This window comes from Rana temporaria, chromosome 2 (genome assembly GCF_905171775.1).
Source record: "Rana temporaria chromosome 2, aRanTem1.1, whole genome shotgun sequence".
In the NCBI taxonomy this organism is placed as follows: Eukaryota; Metazoa; Chordata; class Amphibia; order Anura; family Ranidae; genus Rana; species Rana temporaria.
In genome coordinates, this window is record NC_053490.1 from 352921964 (window position 1) to 352942692 (window position 20729).

Below are 20729 nucleotides of genomic sequence, written 5' to 3' on the forward strand. Positions count from 1 at the left end.
CTCTCTATCCTTCCATGGTTTCAGCAAGTTCATGTGATAGAGCTGCTCAGGTTTTCGTCTTCCCGGTTGGCTAATTTTATAATTCACCACTCCCATTTTTTCCAACACTTCATATGGACCCTGCCATTTGGCTAGGAATTTACTTTCGACCGTGGGGACCAGTACCAACACCCTATCACCAGGTGCAAAGGAACGGACCTGGGCCCCACGACTGTAAATCCTTTGTTGAGCCAATTGGGCTTGGGCTAAATGTTCCTTCACAATCGGCATCACTTGGGCAATTCTATCTTGCATTTGGGCCACATGTTCAATCACACTTCGATGAGGGTAACTCTCACTCTCCCATGTTTCCCTGGCAATGTCCAGTAGGCCCCGGGGGTGCCTCCCATACAGTATCTCAAACGGAGAGAACCCTGTGGACGATTGGGGAATCTCTTATTGCAAACATCAGATAAGGGAGCAGATAATCCCAATTCTTTCCGTCTTTATCCATCACCTTCCTCAACATTTGTTTTAAGGTTTTATTAAACCTTTCCACTAACCCGTCTGTTTGAGGGTGATATACTGATGTACGTAATTGGGTCACTTTCAGGAGTTTACAAAGTTCTTTAGTCACCCTAGACATAAACGGGGTGCCCTGGTCAGTTAGGACTTCCTTAGGAAGACCCACATGGCTGAAAACCTGAAACCTATTCACCAAAATCTTAGCGAACGGTTTGAGATCTTAATTTAAAAGAGAGATTGGCCGGTAGCTTCCACATGACGTTGGGTCTTTCCCCTCCTTCGGTATAACTGCAATATATGCTAGCAAGGTATTTTTGAAAAAGATGCAGAGGTCCCTAATGTATTAAATAGCTTAATCATATAGTCAGATAAGAAGGGGAATAATATAATATAATAATAATAATAATAATAATAATATTGAGCCGTAAGGCCATCCGGCCCTGGTGCTTTCCCTAACTTCATAGAACCCACTGCTTCTTCTACTTCTTCCCTAGTAATGGGATCTTCCAATTTCTCCCTAGCTCCCTCTGAGAGTTTGGGCATTCGTGACGCAGTGAGGTACTGATCTATCTGATTTAAGGTAGGGGGGCTTGCTCTGGAGATTGTAAAGAGATTGATAACATTTTTGAAATTTGCGTGCTATATCTTGCGGTTTCGTCACCTTAACCACTTAAGCCCCGGACCATTTTGCAGCTAAATGCCCAGGCCAGGTTTTGCAATTCGGCACTGCGTCGCTTTAACAGACAATTGCGCGGTCATGCGACGTGGCTCCCAAACAAAATTGGCGTCCTTTTTTCCCCACAAATAGAGCTTTCTTTTGGTGGTGTTTGATCACCTCTGCGGTTTTTCTTTTTTGCGCTATAAACAAAAATAGAGCGTCAATTTTGAAAAAAATGCAATATTTTTTACTTTTTGCTATAATAAATATCCCCCAAAAACATATATACATTTTTTTTTCCCTCAGTTTAGGCCGATACGTATTCTTCTACCTATTTTTGGTAAAAAAAAATCGCAATGAGCGTTTATCGATTGGTTTGCGCAAAATTTATAGCGTTTACAAAATAGGGGATAGTTTTATTGCATTTTTATTAATTATTATTTTTTTACTACTATTGGCGGCGATCAGCGATTTTTTTCGTGCCTGCGACATTATGGCGGACACTTTGGACAATTTTGACACATTTTTGGGACCATTGTAATTTTCACAGCAAAAAATGCATTTAAATTGCATTCTTTATTGTGAAAATGACAGTTGCAGTTTGGGAGTTAAACACAGGGGGCGCTGTAGGAGTTAGTGTTCACTTTGTGTGTGTTTACAACTGTAGGGGGGTGTGGCTGTAGGGTTGACATCATCGATCGAGTCTCCCTTATACAAGGGATCACTCGATCGATACGCCGCCACAGTGAAGCACGGGGAAGCCGTGTTTACATACGGCTCTTCCCGTGCTTCAGCTCCGGGGAGCGATCGCGACGGAGCGGCTATAAACGAATAGCCACGCCGTCGTCCCAGATCACTCCCGAGAGGATCTTTCCGCCGCACGCAGCGGAGGGGGTCCCGATCGGACCCCCCACCCGCTAGAAGGCAAGGACGTATATATACGCCCTTCTGCCTGTCCGTGCCATTGTGCGGACGTAAATAGTCATGCGGCGGGCGTTAAGGGGTTAAAGGGTCACTAAAGGAAAAAACATTTTTTGCTGAAATGACTGTTTACAGGGTATAGAGACATAAAAGTTAACTGATTCCTTTTAAAAATGATTAAAAATAGATTAAATTCAATCATATAATGTGCCTGCAGTTTCACTTTCGTTTTTAAACTGGTTTCATGTTTATGTGAAGTAAAGAGACCCACAGAACAAAAACAAACAAATCCAGGGCAGTGTTTTGTTTTTAAAATGAATCTGATTGGTTCTAAGGAGTTTTAGACACACATTAATGACAGCTTAGACCACCGTGAAAAGCTCCCAGTACTGTGGTTATAAGGAGCCAGACAAGCAGGAAGTGGGGAGATCACAGCAGAATTACAGCTACTTCAAAGAAAAAACGAACAATGAGGACATGAAACCAGTACTGCAGTAAGGTAAAGGAAGCTATTTAGCTAAAAAAAAAAATCCTTTAGTGATCCTTTAAGTTTATTTGATGTCATAATATGGGGAATGGAATTCACGAAGATAGCAGGCAGCCAGCGCTGAAGGAGAAGGCACCGGACAGCTGGAGAAGAACCGGGGTGCGCCGAGTCAACAGCGGAGAGCGGCGAAGATAGAAGAAGACCCCCGGAGAGCGGAGAAGACCCCCCCCCCCGGAGAGCGGAAGAAGAAGACCCCCCCGGAGAGCGGAGAAGACCCCCCCGGAGAGCGGAAGAAGAAGCCCCCCCTGGTATTAGAGCTAAAGAAGACAGGGGGGCCTCCGGAGCAGACTAATAAATTATTTTAAAAACCCTTGTGTTGTGTGTTTAATAACTATCACTTTGCCTCCAGGTGAATGGGTAGGGGTACGATGTACCCCATATCCATTCACTTAGGGTGGGGGGGCCGGTATCTGGGGGCCCCCTTATTTGGCCCCCAACGGCCAGGGTTGTCGGGAAGAGGTTCTGTCCTCATCAACATGGACCCAACCAGCACCCAACCCCCCCATGTTGAGGGCATGCAGCCTGGTACGGCTCAGGAGGGGGGGGGGGGGCGCTCGCTCGTCCCCACTCCCATTCCTGGCCGGCCGGGTAGCGTGCTTTGGATACGGGTCTGGTATGGATTGTAGGGGGACCCCCTACGTTGATTTTTCGGCGTAGGGGGGGTCTCCTTACAACCCATACCAGACCTAAGGGCCTGGTATGCTCCTGGGGGGGAACCCATGCCGGTTTTTAATTTGAAAATTGGCATGGAGTTCTCCCTCTCAGGAATGCATGCCGAGCGACGCTGTCAAATTTTTTAAAAAAATTTTTTTCCCGACGCAACTTTTTTTACCCGGCGCGATCCACAAAACTCGGCGTAGCGTAACTTCGCGCATGCGCAGTACGGCCGGCACGGGAGCGCGCCTCATTTAAATGGGACTCGCCCCATTTGAATAGGAACGCCTTGCGCCGGCCGGATTTAAGTTACACAGCCTGAAATTTCTAGGTAAGTGCTTTGTGGATCGGGCACTTAGGTGGGATTTTTTAAGTTGCGCCAGGTTTTTGTGGATCTGGCCCTATATTCATAATCTCTTGCTCCTGACCATCTCAATTATGCACATCCACACTTTATCTTATATTACTCTATGTTATCGCCCCCATATCCCTGAACCCCTAATAAAGAGGGGAAAGGGGAGTGGGGGGTTCACAAGCCCAGGTCTAGTCAATTATTCAATTCCCAGATCAGAGAGTCAAAATCAATATTAAATAATATTAAAACTAGGGTTGTCCCGATACCACTTTTTTAAGGCCGAGTACAAGTACCGATACTTTTTTTCAAGTACTCGCCGATACCGAATACCGATACTTTTTTTTAATGTCATGTGACGCACTGATAGATGGCACTAAAAGGTTGCACAGACTGATCACTGGCAGTGGCACGGATAGGTGGCACTGATTATGCAGCACTGATAGGTGGCACGCACTGAAAGATGGCACAGATAGCTGGCACTGAAAGATAGCACTGACAGGTGGCACGCATTGATGGCTGGCACTGAAAGATGGCACGCACTGATGGCTGGCACTGACAGGTGGCACGCACTGATGACTGGCACTGACAGGTGGCACGCACTGATGGCTGGCACTGACAGGTGGCACGTACTGACAGGTGGCACAGATATGTGGCAATGATGTGCACAGATAGGCTGCAATGATGGGCACAGATGAAGTAGCACTTATAGGGCTGCACTGATATGTGTGGCACAGATAGGCGGCAATGAGGGACACAGATTGGCAGCACTGATGAGGGGGGGCATTGATATAAGGTGGGCTGTGAGCTAATGGGGGTCTCCAAGGGGGGTGCTGCTGATCTAATGGTTGGTTACCACACATTATATCAGCAGTCAGTACACCCTCTTAGAGACCCCCATTAGCTCAAAGCCCCCTCCCTTCCTTAGAGACTTCCAGAGATCAGAGAGCTGCCCTCTTTAAGACACCATTCATGTCTTATCAGCGTGACCCGGGAGGGAAGTGTGAGAGTCGAGCTGGGGGAGGGGGGCAGAGCCGCTCTTGGGCTATGCAGACAGTGGCCCAGATTCAGGTACATTTGCGCGATATTTGCGGGGGAGCAGGGCAACGATTTTGCCCTGCGCCCCCGCAAATATTTTGCGCTGCCCTCGATTCACGGAGCAGTAGCTCCGTGAACTGCGAGGGCGCGCCGGCAAATTTGCCCGGCGTAAGCGCGCGCAAGTTAAATGATCCCGCCGGGGGCGGGAATCATTTAAATTAGGCACGCTCCTGCGCCGAGCGTACAGCGCATGCTCCGTCGGGAAACTTTCCCGACGTGCATTGCGGCAAATGACGTCGCAAGGACGTCATTTGCTTCAAAGTGAACGTGAATGGCGTCCAGCGCCATTCACGAAGCACTTACGCAAACGACGTGAAATTCAAATTTCACGTCGAGGGAGCGGCGGCTATACTTTAGCATTGGCACCACTTATTTACTCTTTTCCCTTGGGCATGAGGTAGGGAGACGAGGGATGACATAAGAAGCAAAAAGCAAAAAAGAGAGAGAAAGAGAGAAAAAAAAAACACCCTCCCCCCTTCATCATATGTGAGTGCAATAAACATACTGGCCCAGATTCACAGAGAGGTGGGCGCTAGGGTTGCCACCTTTTCATCAAGCCAAACCCGAACACTTTAGCGACACACAGCATTTTTTTTTTAGTATAAACATACATACATATACATATATTTTGTGATGAAATAAAACTTTTAAACACTATTTATTATAAAGGGGGGGGGGCCCGGGGAGGTCTATGCTGCTGATATAAAGGGGGGCCCCTGGGGAGGTCTATGCATGCTGCCGATATAAAGGGGGCCCTGGGGAGGTCTATGCATGCTGCTGATATAAAGGGGGGCCTCAGGGGAGGTCTATGCATGCTGCTGATATAAAGGGGGGCAGGGGGAGGTCTATATGCTGCTGATATAAAGGGGGGCCCCGGGGAGGTCTGTGCATGCTGCTGATATAAAGGGGGGGTCTGGGGGAGGTCTATATGCTGCTGATATAAAGGGGAGCCCCGGGGAGGTCTATGCATGCTGCTGATATAAAGGGGAGCCCTGGGGGAGGTCTATGCTGCTGTATAGACCTCCCATAGCGCGGCGGGCCCCCCCTTTATATCAGCAGCATGCACAGACCACCCCCAGGGCCCCCCTTTTATATCAGCAGCACGCATGTATAACAGGGGGGGCCCGGGGGCTAACAGAGAGCACTGTCTGCTAAGCACACTAACTCTCAGACAAGCTGGTGGACCATGGTGCAGTATGTGAACTCAAATAAATTTAATAGAAGAATATTATTGCCCTTACAAGAGCGAAGTTGGTATATCAGCAAAACAGCAATCACATAACATACTGCACCATGAGAATATGTTTTACCTTCCATGTCCGTGAGTAACACCTCAATTACATGCCAAAAGCCCCCCCCCCCCCCCAGGAATCGGATTAATGATTTATTGAGCTTCATGTACCCCTCAGGGCTTTTCTTTAAGCATCATGTAAGGGGTTAAATGATGAATCCTGCTATGCTATATAATTCATCTCTCAGGGCATTCGACATGCCAAATACCTAGCAGGATTCATCATTTAACCCTTACATGATGCTTAAAGAAAAGCCCTGAGGGGTACATGAAGCTCAATAAATCAATAATCCGATTCCTGGGGGGGGGGGGGCCTTTTGGCATGTAACTGTACTGTGGCATGGCATGGCATGGCGGTGGCGTGACTCTCCTCTCCCTAACTGCTGCTGACCTGTTGTCCATTGATCGGTTGGGGTATGCACACTGACACTGCCGACTCGAGTTCCACTTGTCCCAGATGAAGACTCGGCGCATTTCCAGATCCGGTCAGGGAGGAAGGGTGGAGAGAAGATGGTGGTGGCTTCTGTAAGCACGGGCGCCGGGGGGCCCCTTCACGCATGCGCCGCCCACGTTCAAGGATTGGCCAGCCCCGGCAGAGCACATGACCACATTCGACCAATTGCAGGGCCAGTGACACAGCACACCAAATTGAACACACGGACCCTCATAAGTGACACACAAACGTTGCGGGAATTCACCCCCTCCCCAATATTGTGCCCGGGCTAGTTTGATCACAGGACGGACGGCTAAAAAAAAAAAATTAAAAAAAAAATTTAAAAAAAAATTTAAAAAAAAATTTAAAAAAAATTTTAAAAAAAAATTTAAAAAAAATAATTTAAAAAATAATTTAAATTTTTTTTTTTAAAAATGTGCCCGGGTTTCAGGCGGCTTGAAAACCGGGCAGATGTGTCCAAACCCGGACTGTCCGGGTCAAAACCGGACAGGTGGCAACCCTAGTGGGCGCACATTATGCCGCCGTAACGCAAAAGCCGTATGCCACGCCGGCGTAGCGCAGAGAGGCAAGCATTGAATTTAGCAAGCCAGTGCTCCCAAAGCTGCGCCAGCGTGGCGTGGGAATCGAAGGCCTAAGCCGGCGTAGGTGAAAGTGGGCGAGACCCATGCAAATGAGGCGTGCCCCCATGCAAATGATGGGCCGAGCGCCAGACAGATATGTATCACGAATTGCGCATGCGCCGTGACGTGGACGCATCCCCCTGCGCATGCTCACAACCACGTTGGAACAACTGACTGAACTACGCCGGAGCCTGTTTTTAGGTGCATCTTAGTTTGTGGGTCCGGCGCACAGATACGACGGTGCACATTTGCACTTACGTTGGCGTATCTTGTTATACGTTGGTGTAAGTGCTTTGCGAATCTGGGCCTAAGTGCATAATGTGTATATAAATCAACATTTTCTTCTAGAGCTGTCTTACTCCAAAGAAAAAAAGAAAAACGAGAAAAAAGGGCCTCTACCCCCCCTCATAATATGTGAGTGTATATATATTGTGAACACTTTGAGGCAGATCCACAAAAGAATTACGCCGGCGTATCTATTGATACACCGCGTCATTTTAAAGTTCCCGCGTCGTATCTTTGTTTTGTATCCACAAAACAAGATACGACTGCATCTGGGATTGATCCGACAGGCGTACGTCTTAGTACGCCGTCGGATCTTAGGTGCATTTTTTCAGCGGCCGCTAGGTGGCGTTTCCGAAGAATTCCGTCGAGTATGCAAATTAGCTAGTTACGGCGATTCACGAACGTACGTCCAGCCGGCGCATTTTTTAACGTCGTTTGCGTTCGGCTTTTTCCAGCGTATAGTTACCCCTGCTATTATGAGGCGTACTCAATGTTAAGTATGGCTGTCGTTCCCGCGTCGCCTTTTGAATTTTTTACATTGTTTGCGTAAGTCGTTCGCGAATAGGGATTTGCGTAGAATGACGTCACCGTCTTAAACATTGGCTTGTTCCGGTTAAATTTCAAACATGCGCACTGGGATACCCCCACGGACATCCATTTGAATTCCGCACCCTTACGCCGCCAAAGATACACTACGCCGCCGTAGTGTATCTTTGTAAGTTACGGCGATGTAGTGTATCTTAGATACGCTACGCACGACGCAAATATGCACCGAGGTACGCGAATCTGCCCCTTTAAGTGCATAATGTGTGTATAAATATATGTAGCCAGATTCAGGTAGATAGGCGCATCTTTGCGCCGGCGTAGCCAACGTAACCTAGAGAGGCAAGTACAGTATTCACAAAGCACTTGCTCCCAACGTTGCGCTGGCGTAACGTAAATTTGAAGGCGTAAGCCGGCGTAAGTGTAAGTGGGTGTGACCTTATGCTAATGATGGCCTGAGCGTGGAGCAGTGGCTTACGACCGGCGTATTATCAACGGAGCATGCGCAGTGACGTGGACGTACAGTATGATCCCTTCCCTGTGCGCATGCTCACAACTACGCCGGCGCAACTTCCTGGTATACGCCGGCCCACCGGCTTACACCGAGCGCATAAATACACCCAGACATGCGCCCGTCCGACGCAAAAGTACATCCTGCTTTTTTCCTCCCCTGAGCAAGGTACTTTTGCTGTGCGATGGCTGCTGTAGATTTAGAGAAGGACAGGAGGATGAAGAATTTCTCGCCAGAGGAGAAGGCAGTCCTCATCTCTGCCATAGAGAGGTTTGACGTCTTCCTCCATGTTGCCCAGAGTCGCGAGACCAGCCGGGTCAGGAAACAGGTCATCCTGGAGACCATCGCCAGTGATGTCAGTGCCCTTGGCAACGAGTCCCGGACCGCCAAGGACATTTCTAAAAAAATCAATGACCTGAGGCGCCATGTTCGGGATAAGGTGCCCGCCATCAGGAAGCACCAGAGGGGCACAGGGGGTGGACCACCATGTGATGTCAGCTTGACCCCGGAGGAGGTGATTGCCGGTGTCTGGAGAGGGAGCAGTTGGAGGGCCTGGAGGGCTTTGATTCCCTTGATCAGGCCTTGAGGACAGGTAAGTGCTTTTTATCCCCCATTCAGTGTGTAGCATGTGAGGGGGTGGAAGGGAACATGCCACAAGTGTGTGGGTCCACCAACATGTGAATGCTTTGTGTCATCCACAGATGTGCAGGAGGGAGCGGGGCCATCTGCTGCCGGTGGCCATCCCACGCCATCATCCCCGGAATATCCTCAGCCTGACCCCCTGGGAAGCCAAGATCCAGCGGTGGAGGGGAGTGGCCACACCTCTCCTCTCGAGGTGGTTGAGGAGGAGACGCTGACCCTTGATCAGGGTTGCCTCTATTTAGACGAGTCCTTTGTTTTGCCTGGGCCCTCTCAGACCTCCGGCTCAGCCCCCATCAGGGAAAGCCCCTCCGGCTCACCCCCCAGCAGGTGAAGCCCCTCAAGGGCCTTCCCATACAGCTGGTCCCAAACCTCTTCTGCCCCCAGGAAGGCGACACGGAAGACCAGGGGTGTTCTGGATTCCCTGCAGGACCAAGTTGCAAGGGACCAGGCCTGGCAGACCCGCCATATGGAGGAAATAGCCGGGGACCTGCACTGGGTTGCTGACAGCCTGGCCTCCTCGGCACAGAATACAGATGGCCTGCAGGATGTCAGTGACAATTGCGCTGCAGTGGTCACCTGCCTTGTGAAGCTGCAGGCCACCACAGCAAACCTTGTGTCAGAGGTTAAGACCCTGAATGTGGCGGTCCCGGCCAACACGGCTGCCATCCAGGAGGAGGGGAGGCAGAGGCAGCGCAACCAGCGGCACAACATCACCCCCCAGCTGAGGATGCAGGCACAGACCAATCTGTTCCTCAGCCGCATGGCCTTGGAGGGCAGGCAGCCATCACCTGCCAGGAGTGGCAGACCTGAGGATGCGCCACCTCCAGATGCCCCCCCCCCCCCACCCGAGGGTCCCCCAGGCAGCTGAGGAGCCAAAGCCGTGGCACCAGGCGCAGCCCACATCAGGGTAAATGAGTGCCTTTTTTTGTGCTCACAGTATGAGCTTCTTTATGTTTTTGATGTGCTCAGGATATGAGTTATTTTATTTTAATTATGTGCTCAGGTCATGAGCCTTTTTTTTTTATTTATGACTGCACACGGTCAGTAGTGCAGGCTACAGTGTGACTGGTGTGTGAATGTGGGGGTGACATACCTGCCAGCAAGGTGTGTCACCCTGGGTCATCGGGGAGAAGTTATCCCCTCGACCGTGTGAATGTGGTATAAATGGACAGCGACACCATTGGGGCCTTGGCACGGCGTTGCTGCTCCCAAGTCCTGCATGGTGGACTTGGGCTAATCCAATGTGATGTGGATGTGGTGTGTGAGAGCTAGGGACCACAGTGGTGTGCATGCGTGCATTCTCCTTGTGTCATGATGAATGTGTTTTTTTTTTTTTTTAATCAGATACTTTTTTATTGAAATTCAAATTCGACATACAAAACACATACTTTCTCTATATTTTTTTTTAAATACATTACAAAATATTACATGGTATATTGCACCACAGGTTTCACATATCTTCAGGAACACATACATGTCCATACAGCACCTCTGTATTCTTCAGCACTATATTGGGTGCATTATGTCTAAAAACCTTAAATATACCCTTCATACATATTTTCTTTTCCCTTTTTTTTCTCTTCCCCGCCTTCTAGCCTGCTCATTCTACGCCGGCCAAATAGCCGCTACAGCTCTGTCTCCAGAATTTCTACTTTGCATCAGCCGCAATGGTGCCAAACTTGGGGTATTCAGCCAGGGACCCCATATATTCTCGAACTTCCCCAAATTACCCCGGTGTTTATAAGTTGTTCCCTAACAAGAGAATCATTTACCGATATTATCCACTCTGTGTGTGTGGGGGCCATTACAGACAGCCATTTCCTAGCAATAGGCTTCCTGGTCAAAAATAGGGCCCTTAAAATAGCAGTAGAGGTATATGGCATGTACATTTCTTCGTCTAACCACCCCAACAAACAAAGTTTAGGGTCCATAGGGAGTTGAATGTTCCATAAGCTATTAACAGTGTCCACCACCGCCCCCCAATAGCGCTGCAGCTTCGGACACCTCCAGAGCATATGAACAAGAGTCCCGTTGTCCACTAGACAGCGGGGGCAAAATGGATCATCCCTTCTACACCATTTATACAACTTTTCAGGTGTACGATATGCAGTGTTGTAAGTAACGGCGTTTAAATAAACGCCGTTACGTAACGATGGCCCCTCAGGGGGTAATTAGTAATGTAACTACTTACATTTGCCCCAGCAGGAGCGCCGTTGCCGTTATATTCGCTGCGTTACCCGTTACATCGAGCACGCGCGGCGTGGGTGGGGGCAGTCTGGGCTCATGTCTGTTTAATTCCCCTCACCTCAGGGGCCAGGCCGGCTGTGATGTTGGCTGCATTGATGAGACGGACGGTTGTGATTGGGTGACACTCACATCAATCCTCATCATCACATGCATCATGTCAAAGAAGTTAATGATTGGTCGCCGGCGGGCATGTGACTCTCAGTGTGGGTGGCGCTGGCACTGCCCAGCGCCACCCACACTGAGAGTCACATGCCCGCCGGCGACCAATCATTAACTTCTTTGACATGAATGCATGTGATGAGTTGACAGACACAGTCACCCACCCAATCACAAGTGGCAGTGACTTCGCTTGGCGCATGCACGCGCCCCTGGAGTCTCCCAAGTCCCGCCTGCGGCCGTTTGCAGTCTGCCAGTCTCAGACCGTGACACTCGTCGTTGGACTCGTGACGTGACAGAGAGACTGAGTGTCGGTCTGTCGGACCGGGACTCGACGACGAGGAATCCGAGCGATCACCTCTGCCTCCCTCACCCCCCGTGTGAGCCGTCGAGGAGTCGGACTAGGAGAGGAGAGAGTCACCCGTCCGTCCCCCGCGGAGGCTCCGCTACACCACGGACCGAGGCCCCAGGCCTGAGACCTGGCCAGGCCAGCACAAGCGCCAAGCGGCCCAAGCCAGAGTGGACCGTCCAGAACCGGCACCACCAGGCGGCAACAGAAGTGAAGCAGCCAACACTGTGGCCCTGCTGCCCTGCGCAAGCCAGCACCCAGCAGAGACAGGAGGTGAGCTGCACCTGACCGACCGTGCAGCACCGACCGACTGTGGCCTGGCCCCTGCCCTTGCCCCTGCGCATCCAGGTTCCTTCTTGAAACTTCCAGCACAGGTGAGATGAGGAGCCGATTGGAATTGGGGGGGGGGGAGCGCTCAGGTCACGGTGTGACTGTCTGACTGCCTGGTCCTTTTTTATACTTCATCATGAGTTGTTCAAGTTGAACAGACTGGGAAACTGTTGCTTAGACTCCATTTTATCCGGACCGCCTGTAAATATATAGGCTTAGTTATTAATATTATTATGACACTGACACAGCAGATAATAATTGGAGTCCTAAGCTTTACAATTAAAATCAGCAGCAGCAGCCAGCTACTAGTAGTATGACAGTCAGTCACTGTCAGCTCAGCTCAGACAGTAGTAGCACAGAGTTCATATTTCGCCACACCAGGCCAGGCCTAAGGCCTTAGCCTTAGGCCTGGTGTGGCAAAATATGAACTTTGTGCTACTGGCTGAGCTGACACTGTGACTGCTGCTGATTGTAATTGTAAAGCTAAAGGACTCCAATTTTCTGGCTATAAGCCTGTTATATATTTATAGACAGATAATTGGAGTATTTAAAGCTTTACAATTAGGCAATGTAATTTTGTTGAGGTGATATAATTCACCAATATTACCCTGTGTGTCTTTCATGAATTATAGGGTTCCCCAGGCAGTCACCTCACCAGGCAACACCGTCTGTGGCCCTGCCCTCCCCTGCGCAAGCCAGCAGACAGTAGCACCGACTGACCAACTGTGGCTCCAGTCCTGCCCCCTGCGCAGCCAGGTCCCAGGTGAGGAGCAGATTGGAACGGGGGGGAGGGGGGGGAACAGCGCTTTAAAGTCCTTTAAGCTTTAAATTACTTTAAATTACAATCAGCAGCAGCCAGTCAGTCACTGTCAGCTCAGCCAGTAGCACGGAGTTCATATTTCGCCACACCAGGCCTAAGGCCTTAGCCTAAAGCCTTAGGCCTGGTGTGGCAAAATATGAACTTTGTGCTACAGGCTAAGCTGACACTGTGACTGCTGCTGATTGTAATTGTAAAGCTAAAGGACTCCAATTTTCTGGCTATAAGCCTGTTATATATTTATAGACAGATAATTGGAGTATTTAAAGCTTTACAATTAGGCAATGTAATTTTTTTGAGGTGATATAATTCACCAATATTACCCTGTGTGTCTTTCATGAATTATAGGGTTCCCCAGGCAGTCACCTCACCAGGCAACACCGTCTGTGGCCCTGCCCTCCCCTGCGCAAGCCAGCAGACAGCAGCACCGACCGACCAACTGTGGCTCCAGTACTGCCCCCTGCGCAGCCAGGTCCCAGGTGAGGAGCAGATTGGAACGGGGGGAGGGGGGGGGGACAGCGCTTTAAAGTCCTTTAAGCTTTAAATTACTTTAAATTACAATCAGCAGCAGTCAGTCAGTCACAGTCAGCTCAGCCAGTAGCACGGAGTTCATATTTCGCCACACCAGGCCTAAGGCCTTAGGCCTGGTGTGGCAAAATATGAACTTTGTGCTACAGTGAGGCACGGAGCCAACTGCAAGTAAGCGTAGGGCCGGCATGACAGGGTTAACAGAACCCTGGTAGCTGGGGGGGAGGAGGAGCAGGAGCGGTGGGAGGGGAGTTTACATATATCTCCCACCAGCCAGTTTCCCGGGCAGACAGGCGTGGGGGAGCAAAGTTGCACGGTCTGTACAGCCTGCAACTGGGATTTTTCTGCACAGCAAGCGTTGGGACACAGGTAGGGGCGGCGAGATGGCAGGGATTGAAGCCCTGTTTGCACAGCTTAGGGCTGAGGCGGCGGTGCTGGGGGAGGACTGGCTGCAGCGTCAGCTGGGGACACTTCTCCCTCAGAACGGGGCAGCAAGCGGCGCGGGGCCGTCGGGGCCTAACCACACGGGCCAGGACATTATTCAGAGCGGTGGGGAAGCAGCGCTATCGGGGCCCAGTCACACCGGCCGGGGGACCGCGCGGTCGCGCTCGTCGCGCCCCCCCCGCAGATATTCACCCAGCCCATCCCCTTGTCAGCAGCGGTCGGAAGGCGGCAGGAACAGGGCCCCATCGGGCCCCCCCCGCAAAGCGTGCGGCGGCGGCGGCTACAGGGGTCATTGAGGGCCCGGCAGGGGGGACCAGAAGCACCCAAGGACAGAGGGGGGGACGGCTGCGGCTAGCCACTTGCAGGAGGCCCAGACAGCGAGGGGGAGCAGGCAAGAGGAAGACCGCAGCAGAGTTACGCCTGGCAGGAAAGCGCCGGCAAAATCCGCTCACGGGTCCAGGGCCCGCAGGGAGAGCGAATCCGGCCCTGGGCCTTCGGCCGCCGGGACCGAGCTGCCCGGGGGGTCATCATCGGGGGAAGAGGGGTTGTGCGAGGACCAGTCGGATGGGGAGCTGTCCGGTTCGGAGGAGGAGGTCGTGCCCAGGACGGTGCCTACAGCGAGGGATTCCAGACGATCGGCTGATGGGATTGCTTCCACGCAGCCCGGTAAGTCCTTTTCCACATTTGTTTCAAATTTACGGTGTGATGATGTGGTTGTGGGGGGCCGGGTGGGGGGGCCCGGGATAGGTTGGTGGTGCCCGCGGTGGCTGGGGGCAGTGCGACATCTTCCCAGGTTACGGACGCACAGGTGGGGAATCCTGGGGTGGATGCGGGGTTGCAGAGATTTTTGTCGGGGCTAGAGGCGTTGGTTAGCCAGCTAAAAGGGGGGGACAGACCCCCCGCGGGCCCGACCGCGGCTTGGGGGCCGGGAGGGGGGGCTGCGGCGGCTGCGGCAGCTGCCCCAATGGCGGTAGTGGTGACTGAGAAGGAGGCGAATGGGGGTGGCTTGGGGTCAGGACCGGCGGCGCAGACGGCAGGGACTGCCGAGCCGGCAGGGGCCGCAGGCAAGAAGCGGGATTTGGTGCGGTTAGCGGATGAAGCAAAGGGGCAAGTGTACACTTGTTATGATGCGCCGCTGGGGGCACATTTGAAACAAGAGGTTCGGGAAAAAATCTGGAAGAGCGAATATGTGGAGATATTCGCTTTGTTACCGTTGGAGAAATTCAACTTGGATAGGGTGAAGCCAGAGGACTCCAAAAAGGAGGACGAGGAAAAGCGGAGGTATCGGCTCATACCTCGCACGTTTGCGAATTGGTCGCAGGCTTATTCTATTTTGGCCAGCGTGATTGGCGAGAAGAACCCCGAACACTGTTCGGCGCTCTTCAGCTACCAGGAGGCGATTAGCGAGGCCTATCGTTGTTATGGGGGCACGGGTTGGCTTCGTTATGACGAGCAATTTAGGCAACGTCGGGCGATTAGGCCGGACATTCGGTGGGACGCGAAGGACATTAGCCTTTGGATGCGGCTTATGACGGCTCCGAGGACGTCGGCTCCGTTTTTTCAGGGGGGGGCCGGCGGGGCCTCTTCCCTGGGACAGTCGGCCGGAAAGAAAAAGGGGGTTTGTTGGCAGTTCAACGAGGGAAACTGCAAATTCGGAGGGTCGTGCCGGTACAAGCATGAGTGCTCCGGGTGTGGGGGTAATCACCCCTCTTCCCGCTGCTTCAAGCAGGGCAATGGCCGTTCCGGAGATCCTTCAGGCAAGAGGGAGCACGCCGGTGATGGTGAAAAGGATGCTGCCGTTTCTCGGTAGGTATCCGGACAGGGCGGCTGCCCAGCTCCTGGAGGAGGGTTTTACAGTTGGTTTTCGTATCCCTGCTAATTTGACCGTGATTCCGCCAATGTCCAAAAATTTACGTTCAGCAAGCAACACTCGGAAGTGGTTTCCGAGAAGCTCCGTAAGGAGGTCGGGCTGGGCCGAATGGGTGGCCCGTTTGAGTCCCCTCCGTTAGCAGGCCTGGTGGTTTCCCCGTTGGGGGTGGTACCGAAGAAAGAACCAAACAAGTTCAGGCTCATACACCACCTCTCCTTCCCAAAAGGGGGGTCGGTGAACGATGCGATTAATGCGGAGGATTGTTCAGTGTGCTACACTTCGTTCGACGCGGCGGTGAGTTGGGTTAGGCGGTACGGCCGGGGGGCGTTGATGGCCAAGTCGGACATTGAGGCGGCTTTCCGGCTGTTGCCGGTGCACCCGGACAGCTTTCGGTTGTTGGGGTGTCACTGGGAGGGCGAATTCTATGTGGACAAGTGCCTGCCCATGGGTTGCTCAGTGTCCTGCGCATTATTCGAACAGTTCAGTTCTTTCTTGGAGTGGGTGGTACGAGACGTGGCGGGGGTGGATTCGGTTATCCAATATCTGGATGACTTTCTCTGCATTGGACCGGCGGGGTCAAAGGTTTGCGCGGTTTTTGTTGGCCACGCTGGAGCACATAGCTGAGCGTTTTGGGGTGCCACTGGCGCCCGACAAAACGGAGGGGCCTAGGTCGGTCATTCAGTTCTTGGGCATAGTTATCGATTCCGAGGCTATGGAATGCAGGCTGCCGGCGGACAAGTTGGAAGGCCTCAAGGCGGAGGTCAGGGGGATGATTGGCATGCGTAAGGTACAACTGAGAGCGCTGCAGTCGCTCTTGGGGAAGCTCAACTTTGCCTGCAGGATCCTCCCGATGGGGAGAATTTTTTGTCGGCGTCTGTCGGCCAGCACGGCGGGGGTTAGGTTGCCTAACCACTATGTAAGGCTGGTGAAGGAACACAGGGAGGACCTGTGGGTCTGGCACTCTTTTTTAGAGGCCTTTAACGGAAGGGCCTTGTGGATTTCGGGCCCGGTCAGCAATTTTGACCTAGAGCTGTACACAGACGCGGCCGGGGGATCAGGCTTTGGGGCCTTTTTTCAAGGACAGTGGAGTGCGGGCCCCTGGCCTCAGTCCTGGCTGTCTGCGGGTTTTACAAAAAATTTGGTGCTGCTGGAGCTGTTTCCAGTGGTGCTGGCGGTTGAGTTGTGGGGCACGTCTTTCCGGGATCGGAAGGTGCGCTTCCATGGGGATAACCTGGGGGTCGTGCAGGTGATAAATCGCGTGACCGCGTCTTCTCCCCCAGTGATTCGGCTCCTGAGACACTTGGTACTTCGGTGTCTGCAGCTGAATGTGTTTGTTTATGCGGTGCATTTACCGGGGGTTGAAAATGTTGTGGCTGATGCTTTGTCTCAGTTCCAGTGGGACAGGTTCCGGGAGTTGGTGCCGGAAGCAGAGGAGCGAGGGGTCCCCTGTCCGGAGTGGCTGTGGCAGATTCCATTGCAATCATCTCCACCTGGATTAAAAAATCGGTGAGTGCGGGTACTTGGGCGGCCTATGAAAAAGTATGGGTAGAATGGAGTAGCTTGGTAATGGAATCTGAGGTGCACCTTTCGGGACCGGAGGTGAGGACATTGGTGTGGTACTTTTTGTCCAGAAATATCGAGGCAGGAGTGTCTCAGTCGGTATTGGATAAGAAGTTGGCCGGTTTGGCGTTTTTATTCAAGTGGCAGGGGTTGCCAGATTTTACAAAGGATTTCTGGGTGCGCCAGGCTCTGAAAGGGTACAGGAAGCAAGGGCGGCGGCTGGACACGCGCCGCCCGGTGTCTTTCGACATTTTAAAAGGGTTGATGGATAGGATGGGTACAGTGGGGTCGTCCGGTTTTGAAGTTACGTTGTTTCGCGCGGCATTCGCGCTGGCATTTTTCGGGGCGTTTAGGATAGGCGAGCTGGTGAGCCCGTCGAAAATGGTCCAAGGGGGCATGGGGGCATCGGACGTTAGTTGGGCCCCGGAGGGGGTCACGTTGTGGCTCAGAAGGTCCAAAACGGACCAGAGTGGCAAGGGCAGAGCGGTCCATGTGTTCCCGATCGAAGGATCGGAACTTTGCCCAGTGGGGCTGGTCCGGAAATATCTGGACATCCGCCCGGCGGTTGGGGGCACTTTTTTGGTACACGAAAATGGGGCCCCGCTGTCGAGATATCAGTTTGTGGCGGTGTTTAGGAAGTGTTTGGGGGAATTGGGCCTGGTTGCAAGGGAGTTCTCGGCTCATTCATTTAGGATTGGGGCTGCTACGGAGGCGGCAAGGAATGGACTAGGGGAGGACGCAATAAAGAGGATAGGAAGGTGGGAATCGAGGAGGTTTCGTTCATATGTTAGGCCGCAGCTGGTGGCAAATTTGTGTTGAGGGATTGGGAGATGATGTTGGGATAAGGGGAAATGAGTTGGATGACTGTTTTGAAACGTGGGTGTCGCTGTATTGGGGGATGTGTTAGTTATTGTTGTTGCTTACTGTCTTTCAGGTACTGGACCTTTGTTGGTCTGGATTTTGGGCCACTCTTACGTGGTTCGGGGGGAAAAACGGGCGGAGGCGCGCCCGTCCGGTCGGCAACTGGGGATTTCGAGACAGGAGGCGAGGGTACGGTGGTTGGGGGTCCCCGGGATGTTATGGAGCAGAGTTGTGCCGGAGGTACACAAATGGGCACGTTTGGACAGACCTCCGGAGGTGCTAGTGATTCATGCTGGGGGCAATGATCTTGGGGTGAGATCTATGCTGGAGATAGCGCGGGATATTAAATTCGATTTTCAGCGGCTCCGGTTGTCTTTCCCGGAGACGGTAGTGGTGTGGTCGGACATGGTGGCTAGGACATCGTGGAGGATGGCGAGGTCGGTAGACGCGGTGAATCGTGCGCGCAGGAAGCTCAACAGGAATGTGGGGCGTTTTGTGCTAAGGAACGGGGGGCTGGTGGTTCGGCACCCGGAATTGGAGGTTGACCCTTGGCGTTACCTCAGGAGTGATGGTGTTCACCTCACGGACATGGGGATTGACATGTGGGCGTTGCGCCTAGAGGAGGGGGTACAACAAGCAATGAGGGTGTGGAGGTGCGCCCGAAGGTAAGGTGTTACCTTCGGGTGCTGGTGGCGGGTGTTTTTCGGACTTTGCAGGAGAAGATATTACCCCAAAGATGGACACCAGTACCCAGTGGTGGATGGTTTCTGAAGGGGTTTCTAGTTCCCAGTCTACTAATGTAGCTGGAAGGTTGGTGAATTGGGGGCACTGCGGTCAACGGTCGTCTTTGAGCCAGTTTCGGCTTGAGGCCTATGACCAGAGGTTAGGACACCGCAGTGCCAAATAAAGAGTTACAAGTTTAAAAAGTTAAAGTGTGAACAAGTTTAGTGGTTAGTGGGTCCTGCAAAGTCCAACACCATTTAGGAGAGGTATTATCTCAGGAATTTTACGTGTTTGTTGTTATGTTATTGGTTATTTATTATTTAAAGAGTATTTAAAATAAAGGAGGCTGCTACGGCCAGTTTTTACTCCAACATTAAGTGGTGGTCTCATTATTTATTAAGGGGGTTAATGTGGGGTATTAACTGTAAAAGGGTCTTAGCGGTCAGGGTGTATTCTGGTATACCATAGTCAAGTGAGGCACGGAGCCAACTGCAAGTAAGCGTAGGGCCGGCATGACAGGGTTAACAGAACCCTGGTAGCTGGGGGGGAGGAGGAGCAGGAGCGGTGGGAGGGGAGTTTACATATATCTCCCACCAGCCAGTTTCCCGGGCAGACAGGCGTGGGGGAGCAAAGTTCCCACCCACCCTCCCTAGTTTTGAGGTAGAAAATATGGATTGATGGTACTTGATAATTTGGTATGTGTTTTGGGTGCTGTTTTTGTGTTTGTTTCTTTACAGGTGAGGATTACATCGTCGTGGCAGTGGCGGGTGTTTTTCGGACTTTGCAGGAGAAGATATTACCCCAAAGATGGACACCAGTACCCAGTGGTGGATGGTTTCTGAAGGGGTTTCTAGTTCCCAGTCTACTAATGTAGCTGGAAGGTTGGTGAATTGGGGGCACTGCGGTCAACGGTCGTCTTTGAGCCAGTTTCGGCTTGAGGCCTATGACCAGAGGTTAGGACACCGCAGTGCCAAATAAAGAGTTACAAGTTTAAAAAGTTAAAGTGTGAACAAGTTTAGTGGTTAGTGGGTCCTGCAAAGTCCAACACCATTTAGGAGAGGTATTATCTCAGGAATTTTACGTGTTTGTTGTTATGTTATTGGTTATTTATTATTTAAAGAGTATTTAAAATAAAGGAGGCTGCTACGGCCAGTTTTTACTCCAACATTAAGTGGTGGTCTCATTATTTATTAAGGGGGTTAATGTGGGGTATTAACTGTAAAAGGGTCTTAGCGGTCAGGGTGTATTCTGGTATACCATAGTCATGGCTGAGCTGACACTGACTGCTGTGCTGCTGCTGCTGCTGATTGTAATTGTAAAGCTTAAGGACTCCAATTATCTGTCTATAAGCCTGTTATATATTTATAGACAGATAATTGGAGTATTTTAAGCTTTACAATTAGGCAATGTAATTTTTTTGAGGTGATATAATTCACCAATATTACCCTGAGTATCTCTTTCATTATGATACCCTGGCAGTCACCTCACCAGGCAACACCGTGTCCGTCTGTGGCCCTGCCCTGCGCAAGCCAGCAGACAGCAGCACCGACCGACCGACTGTGGCTCCTGCCCCCTGTGCAGCCAGGTCCCAGGTGAGGAGCAGATTGGAACTGGGGGGGGGGGGGAGAGCGGCCTAGTCTAAGGCCGGCTTAGGCCTGGCGCAGTGGCGTGTGGCGAAAAATGAACTTTGTGCTACTGGCTGAGTCTGACTGATACTATACCAATAATACCATACAAACCAAACCTGGAAATCTAGAAAGGATT

General features: G+C 51.6%; 1 protein-coding gene and 1 long non-coding RNA gene across 2 annotated transcripts in view; one reads left to right on the forward strand and one right to left on the reverse strand.

Annotated features, from left to right (window-relative positions):
• REN (renin) overlaps nucleotides 1-20729 on the reverse strand; it is a 1297145-nt gene that overhangs the window by 821041 nt on the left and 455375 nt on the right. The gene's annotated exons all lie outside the window — the stretch shown is intronic.
• LOC120927130 lies at nucleotides 14354-18694 on the forward strand. Its single transcript, XR_005747036.1, has 2 exons — nucleotides 14354-14617; nucleotides 18316-18694. It is a non-coding gene; the product is annotated as an uncharacterized LOC120927130 (long non-coding RNA).